Genomic DNA, 13,524 nt, shown 5'->3' on the forward strand with positions numbered 1-13,524 from the left:
AATAATGATCAGTGTTAGGTCATAAGTGAACTTACCCATAAATTAACGCATGAAACAGATTATCTGGTGGCTCAGATAGTAGAGTCTGCCTGCATGTGGGAGACCCAAGTTTGATCCCTGGGTCTGGAAGATCCCCTGGAGAAGAAAATGGCAACCCTCTCCAGTATTTTTGCCTGGAAAATCCCTTGGACCGAGGAGCCTGGCAGGCTACAGTCCATGGAGTCGCAAGGAATCAGACATGGACTGAGCGACTTCACGTTCACTCTCAACACATAAAAATGTTGCTGCTCTACTTCATGTTTGTATTTCTAGGTTTATGAATCATCTGCTACAGTTTGTTCTCTGTTCTTTATGGAGAGTTCTATTTTCTCACATCTTTAAAGGATAATTGACTAAGGAAAAGTTAAAGATAGGAGCATATCCATTTTTCTAGGAGTATATATTCTAAAAAATAATCACTGTGCATGCACCAGTACCAATATCTTAGATGATTTAGTTTCACAGCAGAATTGAGAGTAAGGTACAGAGATTTCCCATATACCTTTTGTTCCCTCACAAGCACAATTTCCCTACTTATTTCCCCACCAGTGTGTACATTTGTTACCACTGATGAAATATACATAGACATTAAATAAAGTTTCTAGTTTCACCATATGTTTCTCTTCTAGGGGTGTTCACTGTAAGGATCTGGGCAAATGTATAATAACTTGTGTCCATTAAAACAGTTTAACACGATGATTTCCTGGTCCTGAACACAGGATATTCATAGACCCTCCTTTGCAACCCATGGCAGCCACTGATCATCTTAATCTCTTCTACATTTCCCACTAGATTCTCAGGTGGCTCCGTGGTAAAGAGTTCAGCTGCCAATGCAGGTGACCCAAGTGACGTGGGTTCAGTCCTTGGGTAAGGAAGATCCCCTGAAAGAAGAAATGGCCACCCACTCCAGTGTTCTTTCCTGGGAAGTCTCAGGACAGAGGTACCTGGCAGGCTACAGTCCACTGGGTCCCAAAGCCTCAGACACGATGGAGCACATAAGAACATTTACCTACACCAGAATGCCATGCTGTAAAAATCTTACTTTTTGTAGCATTTTCAGATGGGCTTCCTTCACATAGTAAAATGCATGGAATGATCGTCCATGTATTTTATACCTTGAAAGTTTAATATAAAAAAGTTTAAAATCTACATCTGCACCACGAGTCCTGCTCATTAAATAGGTTCACCAATAACATTTTCTAGAGTCCATATATATATATGTTAACAGAATATTTTCACAAATATAGAGAACAGACCTGTGGACACAGCCGGAGAATGAGAGGGGACCAGTTGAGAGAATAGCCTTGACATGTATTCACCACAGTGTGTGAAACAGGTAGCAAGAGGGAAGCTGCTGTCCAGCTCAGAGAGCTCAGCTCGGTGCTCCGTGATGGCTAGAGGGGTGAGATGGAGATCGTGGGCGGGAGGCTCAGGAGAGAGTGGGTATGCATATGCTTATGGCTGATTGATGAAGTTGTACAGCAGAATCGGACACAACATTGTAAAGCAATTATTTTCCAAAAAATATATATACATCTCAAAAGGAAAAACAAAACAGAACCGATTAATAACCCAGTGCTTAAGAATCCATCTGACAGGGCAAGGAACCTGGGCTTCATCGTGGGCCAGGAATACTCCACATGCTTTGGGGAGACTAAGCCTGTGCGCCACAACTGCTGAGCCTGGGTGGGGCAACTTGCTCTTTTTGATGCGCAAGAGGCAAATGAAAGATGCTCACCATCGCTAAATAATAAGAAATGCACAACCAAACTGCAGTGATGTATCACCTCATGCCAGTCAGAATAACAACTAGCAAAAAGCCCACTGATAATATCATAAACGCTGGAGAGGCCTGGAGATCAGGGAACCTCCTACATGGCTGGACGGAATGTAAGCTGCTGCAGTCACATGGGAGGACAGTGTGGAAGTTCCTTAAAAAACATAGCCTCCTGACATTTAAGGAAATGAATTCCAAGAAGAGTAGACAGAATAGATTAACTGACAAATGTATAAGATTTGCAGTTTTCAGTAAATCATCTGCAATTCTGAAGTGCCCAGGTGTGGTCTAGCATTTTTAAATTCTTTGAGTAAATGTGTATTAATGCACACACTCACATGTTCCTTTGCAGTTTCTCACTGCATGTGTATCTTCAGACACATATTTATCGTATTCAATGTGTGTTATATAAATTATATAACATATATTCTTTCAGCTATTTATACATTGCATTCAATGTATGTCAAAGTCATGAGAAACATGACTGGCCAAATATGACATAGCTGATAGTTTCATTGAGTTGGACAAGGCTGTGCTCCATGTGACCAGTTTGGTTAGTTTCATTTGAAGGGGAGGGTCAGAATAGAACATGTGGTTTTCACAGGAAGGGCTGCGAGTTCTGAAGAAAAGAATAAAACTAAAAACACCTTGTTTGATTCTGTGTTCCAGAATCCCTGCTGTGTCAGTGGCTGTAGAGGATTGAGTTTTACCTGTTGAGATCCTCCCTCTGTGTGGGGCTGTGTTACAGGGACCTCGGTGTGTTTTTTTAAGTATTTTCAACACTCAGGGGTCACGTCCCAAGACTCATCTTTCCTGAGAAGGAAGCCCAGAGGAAGAGGAAAGCAAGAAGTCAGAAATGACTCGTTCTGAGAGAAGAGGTATAGTCCTTTGGTTTGTTTGTTCTGTCTCTCTTTCCTGAAATGCTGTTTCTTTGGACTTCATAAGCTTCTTAACTTCTGAATGGGTTTATTTGGACTTACCCATAGTCATCATTCCAAGGGACCCATTGCCCTCCTGGCACATCCGTGTGACAGGAAACAGAGTATTGCCAGCCAAAGAAACTCACTCAAGCTTTTAAGTCCTGAGTTTTTATTGGGGTTTAGCTACATAGGTGTGGTTGATACCATCTCCAGCATTCTCCCCTCCTTAGAGGTTGGGCTAATAAGCCCACCTGGCTCAAAGCCCCAAACCTCTAGTCACTTCATTGGTCTTTGGGAAATGGCCACCCTCACAACCTGAGTGTAAGAATGCACCGCGGCAAGACAGAAAGAGCGCCAGAGGGGTGATCAAGAGGCTTTATTGGGCAATCGCTCTCGGGCAGAACTCCCAGGTGCGAGCAGGGAAGAGCGGGAGTCTGCAACTTGTGGGAAGGGAGGCGGCACTTTTATACCCCGGTGACTGAGGATGTGGCAGACCTTTTCCATATACGGTAAGGATCGGACTCTGAGGTGCTGGTTGGTCTACATGGCCTCGTGTAGGTTTTTAATTGGCCGGCGTCTTGGCGACTCTGTGTCCATCAGTCTGCCTGGCAACGGGCTGTTGATTGGTGGATGGCTGGCTCCGGGACCTTCCGGCGGGGGCCTCTTGCTGGCGCTCTCCGTGCTTTCTGCCCGCAGTTGGCGTGACCTTTCACTGAGTCATCCCATTATTATACTAGGGGTCCACCATAAGTCATCTTGTTAGCATAAATTATCAGGGCCCACGGAGAGTAATAAAGCCACTGCAGTCACTAAGGAAATTTCAAGAGTGAAAAAACTTAAATTCCAAGAGTAGTTTAAAAACTTCCAGAACCTGGGGACCAAAGCCTGTGAAATTCTTTTTTTTTTTTAGTTTTAGTATTTATTTAGTTTTGGTTATACTGGGATTTTGCTGATGGGCTTGGGCTTTCTCTGTTGTGATTAGGAGGCGCTACTATGTTGTGTGGAGCTCTGGCTCTAAGGCACGGGTTCAGTGGTTGTATTAATAACTGGCAGGCTCTGGAGCAGGTGGGCTTCAGTAGTTGTGGCACACCAGCTTAGTTGCTCCCAGGCTTGTGGGATCTTCCCTGATCAGGGATGGAAGCTATGTCCCCTTCATTGACAGGTAGATTTCTACCCACTGGAGCATCAAGCAAGTCCCTAAATTATTTATTACACAATGTTGAAACCTTAATGTTTCCTTTATGCCCTTTGATTTTTTTTCCCCCTCTGATTTTTGATATTACCTTGGAATACCTCACCTGTTGCATGCTTACAAAATATTTGTTGTGTTTAAACCTTCTATTTTATTGTTCAAAATAATGTCTAAGTCTCTCTTTAGATGGGCTTCTTTGGCTACCTTGTAAGCTATTTTGCTTCATTAATTTTGAAATTTCAGCTAGTCTATACAGTGATAGCTCCATCTGTAATTTGGCAGGTTCCCTCTATTTAGGTGTTTTTTATTTTTTAAATTCAAAATTATGCTGGCTCCCCTAGATACAGCTGAGACTTATATTTGAAATATCCATGTTTGTTTTGAGTTTGAATTGTTCTGAATTTGCAGTCACTGAAGTCTTTATGTCACTACATCTTCCAGGTAAAACTTGTGATTTTCAGGCTTTATGTGCTTCAGTAAAGGTTTACAGTTTCTTTACATTGGTCTGGAAATGTGTTCTAAATAGGTGTCATGGTATATTTGCTAATAAAATGTAGAGTGTTTCTCATATTGTGTTTTTAAAGAGGAAAAATTGTTTTCAGTGAACCCAGGTGGCTCAGTGGTAAAGAATTCACCTACCGACGCAGGAGACCTGGGTTTGATCCTTGGGTTGGAAACGAAATGGCAACCTGGAGAAGGAAATGGCAACCCCCTCCAGTATTTTTGCCTGGGAAATCCCATGGACAGAGAAGTCTGGATGGCTACAGTCCATGGGGTCGCAAAGAGTTGGACATGCTTGATGTGACTTAGCACGCTTTCATGCACAATTTGTAAATGTTTATCTTACCATAAATCTTAAAATACACTTGAGTTTAAAAAAAAAAAAGGTGGATTGAAAATGTTTCTTCCTAAAGATCTGTTACTTATGGAAGGTTGTTTCCCCTTAAGTGTGTTTATGTGTGCATCTGTGCGTGCAGGCAGAAACCTAGGGTTTATACAAAAGCCATCATCATTTCATGAATATGTTTATTTATTCTAACCTTTGAAAATTGTTCTTACATATTTTCCATGGCCTTAGATTGTTTCCTTTTAGTGAAATGAAGATATAGTTCCATTTTAGTATATGTATACATGAAAATGTTCAAATGATTTGATTGATTATTTTTCTTGTTTTTTGTGTTCTTCACAATTAGAAAAACTTCTGTGAACTTTCTTTAGAGTTGTCCCTGTGTATTTGTCCGTGTATTATTAGTTAACGTTTAGAGTACATAAAGGCAAATAAATTTAAACTGTGTATGGAATGTTTGCTATAAATTTGCAAAGGTGGAACAACATTATTAATTTTAAATTGTTTCTGTTGCACATCCAAGACTCTGTAAAAACTATCAGAAAGATATATAGTATATAGTAAAAAGTTAAAATGATTGTTGCTATTGAGGATGCTATCTTATTAGAACTGTAAAATTTGTAAAAACACTTGAAATTCAAAAGTAAGTATGAATGCTTACATTACTTATTATTACAAGTACTTATTATAAGTACTTATTGTATGTCATTACTGTTCAAAACGGTCATTCATGGAGCAGAATTTTCAACATTACTAGTTAAAAGAAGCTTGTTGAAAATAACTAAGAAAAAAAATAAGCTTGTTGAAATAACTGGCACATTTGCCCACTCACGAACTCTTGGATCAGAGTATGCTTTTTAAAAATATTACCTGGTTCCTTGATAGATAATTCATCCTGTGTCATACAAATACAACACTCAAAAATAAATATGCCAGGAATTCCTTGGTGGCCTAGGGCTTAGGACTTGGGGCTTTCACTGCAGGGTCCCAGGTTCGTTCCCTGGTCAGGGAACTAAGATCCCACAAGCCAGGTGGTGTGGCAAAAAAAAAAAGCCAATGTCATTCTGATTATTTTATCATTTGTCTTCCAGATCAGAATAGTTTCTGAAATGGTTTGTGGGTCCCATCTCATCATTTCTTGGGTTAGGAATTCGGTAGAAAATACTGCTATGTAAAAAGTATACACCAAACACTCTCCTATATCGAAACCAGTTCTGTGAGCTTGCTTTTGTCATCTTGGGATACATTAGGAAGTCTTCTCACAGCCGCATGTCATCTGTACTTTGTATTTCCGGGACAGCTGATGTTCCAGGATGTGACCATAGATTTCACTCGAGGAGTGGGTTGCCTGGACCTCAGTCAGTGGGAAGTGTACAGGGACATGATGTTAGAGAACTATAGGAACTTGGCCACTTTGGTTGAGGATAACTTCCTTCCAGAATCTCTTATCTACTCTCAGGGTTTTCGTTCCTGCATTTCTAGACTGTCTCTTGGCGTCTTCTGCTTCTTTTAATAGCGTTTCAGATCCCTGCTTTCTATGGGAAAATGGAAAATTATGAATTTAGAAAGAAGATTTCATGATGATTTAAATTTTTTTCTTCCTTAATGTAGTCTGCCTATGTCTAGGTTAGTGCTAATTCTATAAGTTCTGATATAAAATGGTGTCACCCTCCTCTTCAAATCAAATTTCCACTACTTACTTTTGCCTTGTAGTATGTGACCAGAATGTCAGGATCTGATTTTTGTGTATTAGTTAGTGTTGTATGCTGCTGCTGCTGCTGCTAAGTCGCTTCAGTCGTGTCCGAGTCTGTGCGACCCCATAGACAGCAGCCCACCAGGCTCCCCCGTCCCTGGGATTCTCCAGGCAAGAACACTGGAGTGGGTTGCCATTTCCTTCTCCAATGCATGAAGGTGAAAAGTGAAAGTGAAGTCGCTCAGTCGTCTCCGACTCTTAGCAACTCCATGGACTGTAGCCCACCAGGTTCCTCCATCCATGGGCTTTTTCCAGGCAAGGGTACTGAAATGGGTTGCCATTGCCTTCTCCCTAGTGCTGTATAGGTGCTTTCACTAAAGCATTTGGGGAAATCTTTTTCTAGGCTGTCTTAACATTCTACCATGCATTCTCTTCTCACCTGGATACGTATTAGATTGGAAAGTGAAGAATCTCTAGCAAAACAAATATTCCATTCTCTGATGAACAGGTCTTGTGGTCTCTAGGTGGACCTGGTCACGTTTCTGGAGCAAATGAAGGGTCCCAGGAGTATAAGGAGAATGGAGACAATGCCATGTACCCAGGTAGGTGTGAATGGATTGAGCCGATGACTCAGGTGAGAGGGCCAAGCATCAGTGAGGAAGTCATTCTTCGTCATGTGTTTTCGGAAGATCTGCTTCATTGGAAATGATTTTGGAAAAGTCTGGATTTATTTCTGTTTCTGTCATAGACGGCTATCACCTGCTACTTTCTTCCTGCTAAACTATGATGAAATTTTGTCTGGTGATTACCTTTCTCTTTCACAGTAAGAACTAAAATGCTCTTCTTGGCTTGTGACAACCTGCATGAACTGGTTGCTGTTTCATTTCTTGAGAGTCCTAATAAAACTGTGCACATTTCTGAGTAACTATGATGTTCCATTTATCAAATATCAAGTCTTTCTATAAAGATACTCATGTTGGAGAGAAGACGTATATTTGTAGTGAATATGGTAAAGTTTCTAATCAATCTTCAGAACTTACTCAACAGCAGACTATTCAGAATCCACAGAAAGAAAACAAGTATAAGAAATGTATAAAAGTCTTTACTCACTCATCCAATCGAAGTAGATATTGGATAATTCATACAGATTGGAAACCTTTCAAATGTTGACAAAGCCTTTAGTAAGAGTTCACATCTTAGACACCATCAATGAATCCATACTGGCCAGAAAGCTTATAAACTTATAAATGTAAGGAATGTGTTAAAGTGTTTATCTATTGCTCAAATCTTAATCGACATCAGCAAATTCATACTGGGGAGAAACCTTATAAATGTACAAAGTGTGGCAAAGTTTTATCAGAATTCAAACCCTACTTAACATCAGCGAATTCATACTGGAGACATAACTTACAAATGTACAGAATGTGGCAAAGCCTTTACCAATAGCTCAGGTCTTCCCCAACATCAGAGAATTCATACTGGGGAGAAACCATGCAATTGCAAACAATGTGGCAAAGCCTTAGCCGGAGTTCAAATTTTTCTAAACATCAGCCAATTCATACGGAGAGAAACCTTACAAATGTAAGCAACGTGGCAAAGCCTTTAGTGAGAGCAGTGATCTCACTCAACACCTGAGAGCACACACTGGAGAGAAGCCTGAGTTGTCGGGAGCTGGCATGAGAGACCCCGCCCGTGACAAGGTCTCGGCTGGAGGAGCTGGCACGCAAGGCTGTCCAGACCTCCGGGGATTTCTCCGGGCCGCCCCATCATCTACTCCCGGGCCTCCATCTTTTCTTCTGATGCTTGGTAGTCTTCTATGCTTTCTAAGAATTCTTCTGACTCCTGCTCAGATATCCCCCTTGAAACCTTTGCACGGCAGCGATACAGTCCCTGTGGGAGCATGGGTCCCTATAAGCATGCCAGGGATGAGGAAAATATTTTTACACAGAACATCCTACCCCTTCTGGCCCCGTTGGGGTTATAAATGTCAATTTAGAATTTGGAATGCTCACGACTGCAGAAAGCGCCCCTGGCATAAAACTAAGTCTGCTAACATCAAGCCTAAACACTCCACAAGCAAAAGTAAATACAGAGCACCACAGTTCAAAATCATCAATTCCTTGGCGATCAGCTTTCTTCACAGTCCAACTCTCACATCCATATATGACCACTGGAAAAACCATAGCCTTGACTAGACAGACCTTGGTTGGGAAAGGAATGTCTCTGCTTTTTAATATGCTATCAAGGTTGGTCATAACTTTCCTTCCAAGGAGTAAGCGTCTTTTAATTTCATGGCTGCAGTCGGCATGTGAAGTGATTTGGAGCCCAGAAAAATAAAGTCTGACACAGTTTCCACTGTTTCCCCGTCTATTTGCCATGAAGTGATAAGACCAGATGCCATGGTCTTAGTTTTCGGAATATTGAGCTTTAAGCCAACTTTTTCACTCTGCTTTTTCACTTTCATCGAGAGGCTTTTTAGTTCCTCTTCACTTTATGCGATAAGGGTGGTATCATCTGGATAGCTGAGGTTATTGATATTTTTCCCAGCAATCTTGACTCCAGCTTGTGCTTCTTCCAGCCCTGCGTTCCTCATGATGTACTCTGCATATAAGTGTAATGAGCATGGTGACAATATACAGCCTTGACGTACTCCTTTTCCTCTTTGGAACCAGTCTGTTGTTCCATGTACAGTTCTAACTGTTGCTTCTTGACCTGCATACAGGTTTCTCAAGAGGCATGTTAAATGGTATGGTATTCCCATCTGTTTCAGAATTTGCCACAGTTTATTGTGATCCACACATTCAAAGGTTTTGGCATAGTCAATAAAGCACAAGTCGATGTTTTCTGGAACTCTCTTGCTTTTTCCACAATCCAGCAGATGTTTGCAACATGATCTCTGTTTCCTCTGCCTTTTATAAAACCAGCTTGAACATGTGGAAGTTCACAGTTCACGTATTGCTGAAACTTGACTTGGAGAATTTTGAGCATCACTTTACTAGCATATGAGATGAGTACAATTGTGCAGTAGTTTGAGCATCCCTTGGCATTGCCTTTCTTTGGGATTGGAATGAAAACTGACCTTTTCCAGTCCTGTGGCCACTGCTGAGTTTTCCAAATGTCCTGGCATATTGAGTGCAGCACTTTCACAGCATCATCTTTCAGGATTTGGAATAGCTCAACTGGAATTCCATCACCTCACTAGCTTTGTTTATAGTGATTCTTTCTAAGGCCCACTTGACTTCACATTCCATCATATCTGGCTCCAGATGAGTGATCACACCATCGTGATTATCTTGGTTGTGAAGATATTTTTTGTACAGTTCTGTGTATTCTTGCCACCTCTTCTTAATATCTTCTGCTTCTGTTAGGTCCATACCATTTCTGTCCTTTATCGAGCCCATCTTTGAATGAAATGTTCCTTGGTATCTCTGATTTTCTTGAAGAGATCTCTAGTCTTTCCTATTCTGTTGTATTCCTCTATTTCTTTGCATTGATCGCTGAGGAAGGCTTTCTTATCTCTCCTTGCTATTCTTTGTAACTCTGAATTCAGATGCTTATATCTTCCCTTCTCTCCTTTGCTTTTCTCGGCTATTTGTAACGCCTCCCCAGATAGCCATTTTGCTTTTTTGCATTTCTTTTCCATAGGGATGGTCTTGATCCCTGTCTCCTGTACAGTGTCACGAACCTCTGTACATAGTTCATCAGGCACTCTATCTTGTCTCAGTTCAGTTCAGTCGCTCAGTCGTGTCCGACACTTTAAGATCCCATGAATCACAGCACGCCAGGCCTCTCTGTCCATTACCAACTCCCGGAGTTCACTCAAACTCATGTCCATCGAGACGGTGATGCCATCCAGCCATCTCATTCTCGGTTGTCCCCATCTCCTCCCACCCCCAATGCCTCCCAGCATCAGACTCTTTTCCAGTGAGTCAACTCGTCGCATGAGGTGGCCAAAATACTGGAGTTTCAGCTTTAGCATCAGTCCCTCCAATGAACACCCAGGATTGATCTCCTTTAGAATGGACTGGTTGGATCTCCTTGCAGTCCAAGGGACTCTCAAGAGTCTTCTCCAGCACCACAGTTCAAAAGCATCAATTCTTCGGCGATCAGCTTTCTTCACAGTCCAAATCCTACATCCATACATGACCACTGGAAAAACCATATCCTTGAATGGACAGACCTTGGTTGGGAAACGAATGTCTCTGCTTTTTAATATACTATCTAGGTTGGTCATAACTTTCCTTCCAAGGAGTAAGCGTCTTTTAATTTCATGGCTGCAATCAGCATGTGCAGTGATTTTGGAGCCCCCAAAAACAAAGTCTGACACTGTTTCCACTGTTTCCCCATCTATTTCCCATGAAGTGATGGGACCAGATGCCATGATTGTCTAGAGAAGCATTAAATCCTTTCATGGTTACATCAGATCCTCATGATTAGCAACAAACCTTTTGTAAAATGAGTGCTTAATGGCATTGAACTCCCCCTTCACCAAAACCTTATACATTGACCTTCCCCCACTGCCACTTTGGAACAGTCCCTCAGAGTTTTCTGAAATTCTGCCTGCGAGGCTGCAGTCCTCATTTTGCCCCAGTTCAGTCCAGTCGCTTAGTCGTGTCCCACTCTTTGCAACCCATGGACTGCAGCACCCCAGGCTTTCCTGTCCATCACCAACTCCTAGAGCTTCCTCAAGCTCATATCCATCGAGTTGGTGATGCCATTCAACCATCTCATCGTGCCTTCAATGTTGCCCAGTATCAGGGTCTTTTCCAGTGAATCCTTTCTTTGCATCAGGTGGCTGAAACATTGGAGTTTCTGCTTCAACAAGAAGAAAGTGAAAAAGAACTAAAGAGCCTCTTGATGAAAGTGAGAGAGAAAACTGAAAAAGTTGGCTTAAAGCTCAACATTGAGAAACCTAAAATCATGGCATCTAGTCCCATCACTTCATGGCAAATAGATGGGGAAACAATGGAAACATTTTGCCCCAAATAAAAGTCAGCTTGCAGATCTCAAATTGGTCCTCTTTCTACTCAACACTAGAATCAGAGTGTTTTCCAGTGAGTTGGCTCATTGTTAGATGGCCAAGGTGTTGGACCTTCAGCCTCAGGATGAGTCCTTCCAATGAATATTCAGGGATGCTTTCCTTTAAGATTGACTGGTTTGCTCTCCTTGAAGCCCAAGGGACTCTCAGAAGTCTTCTCCAGCACCACAATTAGAAAACATCAATTCTTTGGTGCTCAGCCTTACTTATGGTCTCACTGTTTCATCCATACACGACCAGGAGAAAACCCATAGCTTTTGGCAAAGTGATGTCTCTGCTTTTTAATATGCTGTCTAGGATTTTCATAGCTTTTCTTCCAAGGAGCAAGTGTCTTTTAATGTCATGGCTTCAGTGACCATCCACAGTGATGTTGGAGCCCCACGAAAGTAATACTGTCACTGTTTCCACTTTCCCCCATCTATTTGCCATGATATGATGGGACTGGATGCCACGATCTTAGTTTTTCTGAATGTTGAGTTTTAAGCCAGCTTTTTCACTTTCTTCTTGCACCCCTATCAAGAGCTTCTTTAGTTCCTCTTTGCTTTCTTCCCTTAGAGTGGTATCATCTGCATATCTGAGATTGTTGACGTTTGTCAAGGAAATCTTGACTCTACCACTAAAGAAAGTGACAGTTGGTTGCACAATCCTGTCCCACTCTTTGCAACCCCATGGACTGTAGCCCGCTAGGCTCCTCTGTCCATGGGATTCTCCTGTTGTAGCCACGCATTCCGGGAAACAAACTCACTCAGAAGGACAATGCGGATAGTGAAGTGCAGTTTATGACACCGGCAGGCCCAAGGCAGAGTCTCCTCTTAGCCAAGGACCCCGACCAGCATTTGTGAAAATCTTTTATACCCCCTGTGTACGTGTCTGAACCCACCACTCCGAATTCTTTGAGACTTACATACACCAAGGAAGATACAATCCCAGTAACCGCATTATTCACGTGCTGTGTGCTCATTGCTCATGTGCTCAAACAGGCAAACAGTTAGCCAATAATCAATAAGCCTGAGGTTGCACTCTGATAGATACAGAACAATTTATGGCCTGTCTGGAGGAAGGGGTGATTAGTGTATGTTTTCTCTTAAGCGATGAGTAACCTAGTTACGAGCTCCAAGGTTCCCCTGTCTGGAGGGGGTCTTATCCTTCTGTTGTCGTTTTCATAGGCACTAAACACAGACAGAGTTCAGAGTCCATTGGAAAGGTGACCGCGCATGATCAGCATGAACAGGCCTAAGGTGGACTCCAGGCCCTGTGAATTCCTTCTTCACTCCAGGCAAGAGTACTGGAGTGGGTTGTCATTCCCTTTTCCAAGGGATCTTCCTGACCCAGGAATTGAACCCCGGTTCCCTGCAATGGCAACCCACTCCAGTATTCTTGCCTGGAGAATCCCATGGATGGAGGAGCCTGGTGGGCTACAGTCCATGGGGTCGCTACTAGTCGGACACGACTGAGCGACTTCACTTTCACTTTTCACTTTCACACATTGGAGAAGGAAATGGCAACCCACTCCAGTGTTCTTGCCTGGAGAATCCCAGGGACGGCGGAGCCTGGTCGGCTTCTGTATATGGGGTCGCACAGAGTCGGATATGACTGAAGCGACTTAGCAGCAGCAGCAGCAACTTCCAGGGGGAGGGATGGGGGCCTGTGTGAGAGGAGTCCAGCTGCCTCATCTACCATCCCTTATAGAAAATAAGAAATTAGGATGTGAACAATCGAGGAAGCAGGATTACTTCTGGATATCTAGATGCCTGTGAAAGAAATTATTTCAATAAGCGTGGACATGTGCATCTTACCATACAGAGAAGATCACTAAATCTCTTCATGTGAGGGATCTTTTTCTTAATTATTGTAACCTTTAATAATCAGATTACCTGCCCCTTGTTGCAAACTTGTATATAGTTTGTCTCCTTCCCTGCCTCCTCAGAGTCAGCTGTCTCAAGATCAACTGACATACTCTCTTCCGGGCTCAAGACCTAACATTCCCACCAAATAAAAGCTAATTCTCAACTTTGAGC

General features: G+C 42.3%; 1 protein-coding gene across 1 annotated transcript in view; it reads left to right on the top strand.

Moving 5' to 3' along the window:
• Positions 1-13,524, top strand: part of LOC129546410 (uncharacterized) — a 91,287-nt gene that overhangs the window by 42,214 nt on the left and 35,549 nt on the right. Inside the window, 3 exon segments of the mRNA XM_088830480.1 lie at positions 832-979; positions 2,486-2,694; positions 6,993-7,070. The gene's annotated coding sequence lies outside the window, so the exon portion shown is untranslated.

The sequence above is a fragment of the Moschus berezovskii genome, chromosome 22, assembly GCF_049115385.1.
Source record: "Moschus berezovskii isolate FMDL1 chromosome 22, NW_MosBer_1.0, whole genome shotgun sequence".
Classification (NCBI taxonomy): domain Eukaryota; kingdom Metazoa; phylum Chordata; class Mammalia; order Artiodactyla; family Moschidae; genus Moschus; species Moschus berezovskii.